Source organism: Nannospalax galili, unplaced genomic scaffold (assembly GCF_000622305.1).
Source record: "Nannospalax galili isolate Female #2095 unplaced genomic scaffold, S.galili_v1.0 scaffold356, whole genome shotgun sequence".
Lineage (NCBI taxonomy): Eukaryota > Metazoa > Chordata > Mammalia > Rodentia > Spalacidae > Nannospalax > Nannospalax galili.
This window is the reverse complement of record NW_008338126.1, coordinates 2,238,017-2,245,897: the sequence shown is the minus strand read 5'-3', so window position 1 is coordinate 2,245,897 and position 7,881 is coordinate 2,238,017. Positions and strand designations below refer to the sequence as shown.

At 47.0% G+C, this 7,881-nt stretch overlaps 1 pseudogene; it reads right to left on the bottom strand.

Moving 5' to 3' along the window:
- Positions 1-6,182: 6,182 nt before the first annotated feature.
- Positions 6,183-7,528, bottom strand: LOC103734123 (annotated as a pseudogene).
- Positions 7,529-7,881: the final 353 nt, after the last annotated feature.

Genomic DNA, 7,881 nt, shown 5'->3' with positions numbered 1-7,881 from the left:
CTCAAAAATCAAGACAATACCCCACAGACATGCCAATGGAGACAAATCCCCAATTTTGGCTCCCTCTACTCATGTGTGTCAAGTTGACAACTAAAGCTATCCAGTACACATCCCATGTTGGATGATGAACGTTCTTAGAGGTAGCTGGACTCTGTAAGAAATGTGGCAAGCACCAACCCCATAAAGTGACACAGTACAAGAAGGGTTCTCTGTCTGCCCAGGGAAGGTGGGTTATGACAGGAAGCTGAGTGACGACAGTGAGGCCAATTTTTCATGAACATGCTAAAACTACAAGAAGATTGTGCTGAGGCTTGAGTACATTGAGCCCAACTGTAGACCTAAGCAAATGCTGGCTATTGAGCCATGTGATCTGGGAAGTGATAGGAGAAAGGGCCAAGTGACCCAGTTCCAAACAGATTTTGTTACGAAGGCAATAAAATCATGAGGTTATAGTTTTTTTTTTTTTTAAATAAAAAAGGATCCTGGGGAATGGGGAGCATTTTAGATTCAAAACAAAGCAGGAGAGCTGCTATCTCCTTCCAACATGGTGGAATGGGCCAAAGAGAGACAGATGGTGTGTCCTTCTGTAGCAGAAGAGGTAGACCTGTAGAAGCCTCTTTTGCAAAGGCCTAATTCATTCATGATGGCAGAACTGCCTTGACTTACCATTTCCCCTGAAGTCCTCCCTCTTACCACCATCCCTTTGAAGTTTAATTTCTAACATATGGGTTTTGGAGAGACACATACATTCAAACCATAGCAGTAGACCAGCCAGACTGACACATCAGAGTAACTGATGACTTCTGCTCAGGATGAGCATTTAGGCGGAGATGCTCTCATGAGGTACTGAGAGTGGGTAAGCAAAATTTCTAACATATGGGTTTTGGAGAGACACATACATTCAAACCATAGCAGTAGACCAGCCAGACTGACACATCAGAGTAACTGATGACTTCTGCTCAGGATGAGCATTTAGGCGGAGATGCTCTCATGAGGTACTGAGAGTGGGTAAGCAAGACAAGAAGGGTGAGAAAGGGGTGCAGACTGTGATCACAAACATGTTACTGTTGTGTGCCACATGGCTTCAGTCTCTACATGGACCTCTGGAGACTGAGGAAGCTGGTTCATAATTTCTTACTCCCAGGGATTCAGGGACTGAAGTATCCACCCTCCAGATTCCATTCATCTTTGGGTGAAGGCTGTTCTGGCAGACAGCACTACCCAGGGATTCCAGGCTACCCCAGGCTTGGACTAAGAAAGAGCCCCCAGGTAGATAATGGCAGGTGCTTGCAGCAGGATGACATGGGTATATGCCTGATGGGTGCTGGGAGAGGATATGGGCGGGGCACCTAGGAGATTACTTGAGTGGGCTTTGCAGGATAAACTGCCATCCTGTTTAAGATTCAGCTTTTCAGATCTCTGATGCTCAAGCCAAGGCTAATCCTACCCAGGAGAGCCACGAATGGCTGTGCCAGCACAGGCAGAGAACGATTTCCTTCCCTGGTGCCCAGTTTGAAAATTCTCTAGGGAGGACTCTGAGATTGATGGAAATTGGATCACGGGTCTGCTTTTGTTGTTAGGAGGCAGGGTATTATAACTGATAGCCTCAACTGATGTTTTTAGTAAGGGGAGGAACTAGACGCCCACCCAAGGAGGAGTATACCATTGCCAGCAAGGAAGGAAACCTTGGATCTTCACAAAGGTAGTTTCTATATTTGTTTTGTTTACTTTATGGGTGACAGAAAACTCAAAGAAACTGCAGTTAATGAAACAATATCCACACCAACACAAAGCCCCACTGCAGAGCTATTGACTTTAGGTTGGAAACACAAACACGAGAATCCATCCAAATTATATGTGTTCAGTTTGCAGGACAACATATGTGGTAAAGTAACCTAAACTCCGAAAAGTTTTAAAAGCTGTTCAGTCATTGCAGTGGGAAGGGACTTCAGGAAGGAACACATGAAAATGTTCAAGATTCATTTTATTATTTATGTTTTATGTGTGTTGTCTGTGAGCTTGTTCACATGTATGCAGTTGCCCACAGAGGCTAGAAGAGGGTGTCAGAGCCCCTGGAGCTGGAGTTACAAGCACCCTGATGTGAGTACTGGCAATATCACACTCAGATAGTTTGAAGACCTGTATGTGCTCTTAACTGCTGAGCCATCTCTCCAGCTCAAATAATAATTTTTAAAAATTGTTTTAAAATGGGAACAACGGGGGCTGGAGAGATGGCTCAGAGTTTAAGAGATTAAAGCAGCTCTTATAGAGTACCCAGGTTTGGTTCCAAGCACCCACATCGTGGCTAATAAACATCTGTAACTCCAGTCCTAGGGCATCTGACACCCTCTTCTGCCTCCACGGCATTGCAGGCACATGGTACACTTAACATACATACAGGCAAAACACTCATACACATACATTAAAAATGAATAAATGAAGCCTGGAGAGATGGCTCAGTGGTTAAGAACAATGGTTGTTCTTGCAGAAGACCTGGGTTCAAATCCTAGCACCCACATGGCAGCTAACAACTGTCCATAACTCCAGTTCCAGGGGATCTGACAGCCTCTTCTGTCCTCCGCGGGCATTGCACGACACGGGTGCACTTACCTACATGCAGGCAATACACACATACACATAAAATAAAAATAATAAATAAAATGGAAAAAAGAATAAATAAAAAATTAAATGGGAATAATGGTAGCATACAACTGGGGGGTTGTGAGCATTAAATGAGGTAAGGTCTGTGAGACACATGTCTGGAGACTGACCATGGACATTTCAGTAGATTGTTTTGATAGTGATGATGATACTGCAATTTTCTTTTAAAATATTTTATTTATTATTTTTATTTTATGTGTTATTTTATGTGTATGAGTGTATTGCCTGCATGTATGTGAGTGCTCCTGTGTCGTGCAGTGCTGCGCAGGTCAGAAGAGGGCTTCGGATTCCCCTGGAACTGGAGTTAAGGATGGTTCGTAGCCACCATGTGGGTGCTGGGAATCGAACCTGGGTCCTCTGCAAGAGCAGTCAGTGCTCTTGACTGCTGAGCCATCTCTCCAACCCTGATACTGCAATTTTCTATTATCTCCCTGTGGGAGCCTTCCTTGCTCAGTTGAATTGCCCTGGAGCTCGCTGCTGCTCCACAGGGGTCTGACTGCTCCCACTTTCTCAACACAACATCCACTCCCCATCCCTCTTCATCTAACAGGTGCTTTCAGTCCAGGCTGGGAGGAAGCAGGTCTCTAGCTGGGTGAACTGTGAGGACAGAGGCTAGGAGGTGACAGCAGGGGCAGGTATAGAGCTGTAGGAAGCCTGAGTGGCTGGCTGTAGGGAAGAGCTGGGGGAGGAGGAGGAGCCATGGTGTCTCTGTCCTCATCAGGGACTTGGGCCCCCCAGAACTAGGGATGCTTTCTTGCTGGAAGCTTGCCGGCAATGCTGGGAATCTGTTTCCATCTGCTCATTTTACTGCTGAGCTGTAAAGTGCTAAATGTCATTATCCTCCCTTTCCTTAAACAAGAAAAAAAGGTAACAGCCTGAGAAAGGAGATATTTTACTTCATTTGGCATCCAGCCACTGTCATCCATGCAGGGTGCTCCCTTGGGGGCTGATTAGGAACAGAAGAAACTCTGCTCTATGCTGCTTTTAGCTGCTAGCACCTGTACTGTGTGAGCCCAGGCCGGGGTTGGGGGCTGGAAGCCAGGTCAGAGCTCAGCCCAGTGGCTGGCAAGTCTGCACAACAATGCTATAACAGGTGCCACAATGGCAAGAGAATGGGGACCGTGAAGTGTCTGTTCAAGGTCACATTGCTTATTAGGTTATATTCTGTATGGCCCCAGAAGGTGAACTTGGAGAAAGAAGTTTCAGAAAAGAAGATTTCAACTCAACTGAAGGACAAACTCAGGAGAGTTGCTATTGAAAAATGAACTGATTTGTTTGTGCAGGTTCTCCTTGTATGTTTGGTTTTTGAGACAGGCTTGAAATGCATTATGATGTCCTGGCTTTGATTGTGAGGCAGTCCTACTGAGTGCTGAGATTACAGGTTATAAGTCACCATAATTGGCTGGGAATTTATTTTTGTTTTGAGGTAAGAAGTGATTGGTTTAGTGCCAGGCACGTGTCAAAGGGTACAACAGGACTCCACGGGAGTACGAAGTATGGGAGACAGATGTCCAGGCTGCTGGGAAAGATTGAGAATATTCTAGGTTGGCAGCATGAGTGTGGAAGGCCTGTTTTGGGGTGGCTGGCCAGCTGTGAGAAGGGATGTGGGAGAAGGAGGTGAGATGGAATCTGTAGGTCAGCGTCAGCAGAACAGGCCTCACCTTTTTTGCTGATACATATCAGCAAATCAAAGTATAGTTGTTCTAGTTAGCTTACAATTGCTGTGACAAAACACTGCGACCAATACCAACTTGGGGAGGAAAGGGTTTATTCAGCTTACATCTCCTGGGTCACAGTTCATCACCGAGGGAGACCAAGGTAGGAACTCGGGACAGGAACCTGGGGGCAGGAGCTGAAGCACAGGCCATGGAGGAACGCTGACTACTGGCTTGCTTTTCTGGTCCTTGCTCAGCCTGCTTTCAACAACACAGGACCACCTGCCCTGGGGTGGCACCACCTACAGTGGGCTGGGCCCTCCCATATGACTCAACAATCAACAAGATGCTCCACCGACATGGCCACAGGTCAGTCCAATAGAGGAAATTCCCCAATCGAGGTGCCCTTTTCCCAGGTGTGTCAAGTTGACAACTGAAGCCAACCAGCATAGGAGGCTTGCTCTAGATGGAAGGTTCTTTGCAACTAAGAACTAAGGTTCTTTGCAACTCTGAGATCTTTGAAAGCTGTAACAGAGGAATCTTACCTATTTTCATACTCTTTAATAGGCCTCATTCACGCTGCCTAATCAGGTGTTCCCAGCTGTCTGGTGACTGCTAGACCCAGGGAAGGAGAGGGCAGGCAGCATAAGGCACACGTTTCTTCCTCCTTGCTCCCATTGTGGTTCATTAAGGCTTTCACTCTGCAGTGCTCCCCCAGGGAGCTCCTGTGGATTCAGATGTTTGACAGTTGTCCTCCCAGTTGCCCAGTGGGCTGGATGTCCTGCAGGGCTTACAGTGAAAGTTAAATGAACAAGGAATGGCCTGAGGAGGAGCAACCAGTAACTGGGTCTTGGGCTGCAAGGACAGCACATTCTCTACTGCACTGTAGAAAGGTTGGCTGAGGATGGCTGGGATGGAGTGGTAGGGTTAGCCAGCTCTGTCAATAACTTCCTTAGGTTTCCAGTAGCGTTCATGAGATTTCTGAAATCCCACAGAAGTCTGTGAGGTCTTCCTAACTGCTGCACATGTTACCTCCCCATTAACTCCCTGCAGGCAAAGCAAGGACAGGTCCCCACATTACTCTGGAGTCTGGCACTAGATAGCTAGCACTTGGCCAGAGCTTGATGTGTATTAGATTGGCAAATGAATGGAAGAACGGGGTTCTCCTGGGCTTGGCAGAATTGAGAGGCAGCTTGGAGCTTGACATTAGATAAGTAAATCTTAGGGCCGCAGTTTCCCACTTGTGGGATTGGGGAGTTGGTGTGAGGTTGGGCAGGAGGTATAAAGAAACCTCCAGCATTCCTGGGCTGCAGCCCTGGCCTGTACCTCCGTGAATGCCATGTGGTGGGAGGAAGCAGAGGGCTTTCTGGAGGATATCTCTGAGCTGAGTGGAAAATCAGTGAGGGAACAGGACCTGAAAAGGCACAGAGGATAGACAGTTTGGAAGCAGAAATGGGGTAGAGGAACAGGGTACCTGGGACTCACCCCTCGGCAGGAAGAGGTGACCAAGATGACATATCTGTGAATCTGTGACCAGGAGATGGCATAGAATGGGGCTGGTCTGCCTCAATTCTGGCTTACCACATACCTATCTGTGACCTTGTCCTGTGTCTCAGTGTCATCCATGAGATGAGGATTGTAATGCCACTTGGTCTGTGCCTAGCTCATAGTAGGTAGCCCTGGAAATGGGATTCCCTTACCTCTTTGGCTTTTGCTTAATGTGCAGATAACCCTGAGAAAAATTAGAGTGGGTATTTATTAACCACTTATACAATGTGTGGATGAGGTAATCAAAAAGTTTCTTGAAAAAACTGACACAATAGATGCTATTTAGAGGATTATTTTTTTTAAAAAGTAAGCCATCAAGGGACAGGAAAGGCAAAGAAAAAAACACTAACTTCCAAGTCTTGCCAGTCAACTGCCCTAAATTCAGTCTGTCTACCTAGTCAAGTAGAAGGAAAGGAATCCCCACCCCAGGGAAGGTCATGGTCACAGTACTGGGTGGAGAAGTATGGTTGGCCAGGTGGGAGAGAAGAGATCAGGGGTATGTGTGCTGCCTCATGCTGAGTCTCCTCCGGCCTCTGCTGCAATGGAAAGAGGAGGAAAGAACATTATCACCCAACTTGCTGAGCCATCACGAGCCATGAGGTGAAGTTCAGGGGTTCCAGGGTGGCTCACACACAGATTTCATAGACACCTGAATGCCACTATTCATATTAGAGCATTGTCCCAATGAATATTAGAGTGCACCAAGTGGCACATAATTTTTTTTAACTCTTTATTCTGCAAACAAGGCTCAGAAATGTGCAGACCCAGTCTTCAGGTAGAGTCCTGTGTAGCTACTTCATTGGCTACGTCCTGAGAGTCACCAGCTTCAGGACACACTGGAGGGCCAAGTGCTGAAGACTAGCCTCTAATGGCCTGCCTAGATCTCTGGCTGGGGTCAGGGCTCGGACTCTAGTGTCTGAGAACAAGTGACACCTTCACCTGGTCAGCCACCTCCTTGCCACTGAGGGCTTCCACAATGACCAGCACAAACTTGAAGCTGGTCCCAGGCCCACAGCTGGTTGAGGATCAGGCTTTTCCATGCAGTTCTCTGAGTAGCTACAGTGACTCATGTTCATCATTTTGCCCTTGGCAAGTGGGTGTGTTGTAACTTTGCTTCCAAAACCTATTTCATGAGCCAACAGAGGTAGATGGCTGGCAATGAGGCCCTTCCTGCTTTCCTGCTCCTTCAGGATCTCCTTTACCAGACCAGACTCAGATAAATTCTGTGCCCCCAGATTTCCTCCAGGCATAACCACCACAACACCATAGAGTTTGCATCTTCAAGACTGGCATCAGGGCAAATGACCACATCACAGCTACACTGTATGGGGGTCTTTCCCAGTCAGTCCTGCCGCAGTGACATTAATCCCAGTTCGTCTTGTGACATCTACAGGAATAATGGCCTCCATCTCCTCTGCTCCTCTGGCCAGGGTGACCAGAGAGCTCTTTTTGAAGCCAATTCTGTTAGATTTCTTAAAGACCTGCACCTGTACTTCCTCCACCCATGTGGAACTTGGCCTGTCCCACAGCACCACCGTGCAGGTCCCAGTCCCACCAAGAGACCCCAGTTGACACATAAAATTTTTTTTAAATTATTTTCTTTTCATTTTATGTGTATGCATGTATTGCCTGCATGTAGGTGCACCTGTGTCGTGCAATGCCCGTGGAGGTCAGAAGAGGCTGTTGGATCCCCTGGGACTGGAGTTACGGACCACTGTTAGCTGCCATGTGGGTGCTGGGATTCGAACCCGGGTCTTCTGCAAGAACAGTGTTCTTAACTGCTGAGCCATCTCTCTAGCCCCGACACATAAATTTTTAACAAAGTTTACTAGTATTTTCATAAACCTTAAAAGTGTTGAAAGAGAGGAGTGGTGACTCATGTAATCTTAATACTCAAGAGGTTGAGGCAGGAGGATCACTGTGAGTTTGAGGCTAAGCTGGGCTACATAGTGAATCCAGGCCATCTTGGGCTACTGACTAAGACCCTGTCTCAAACATACAAAACCACCACCAACCA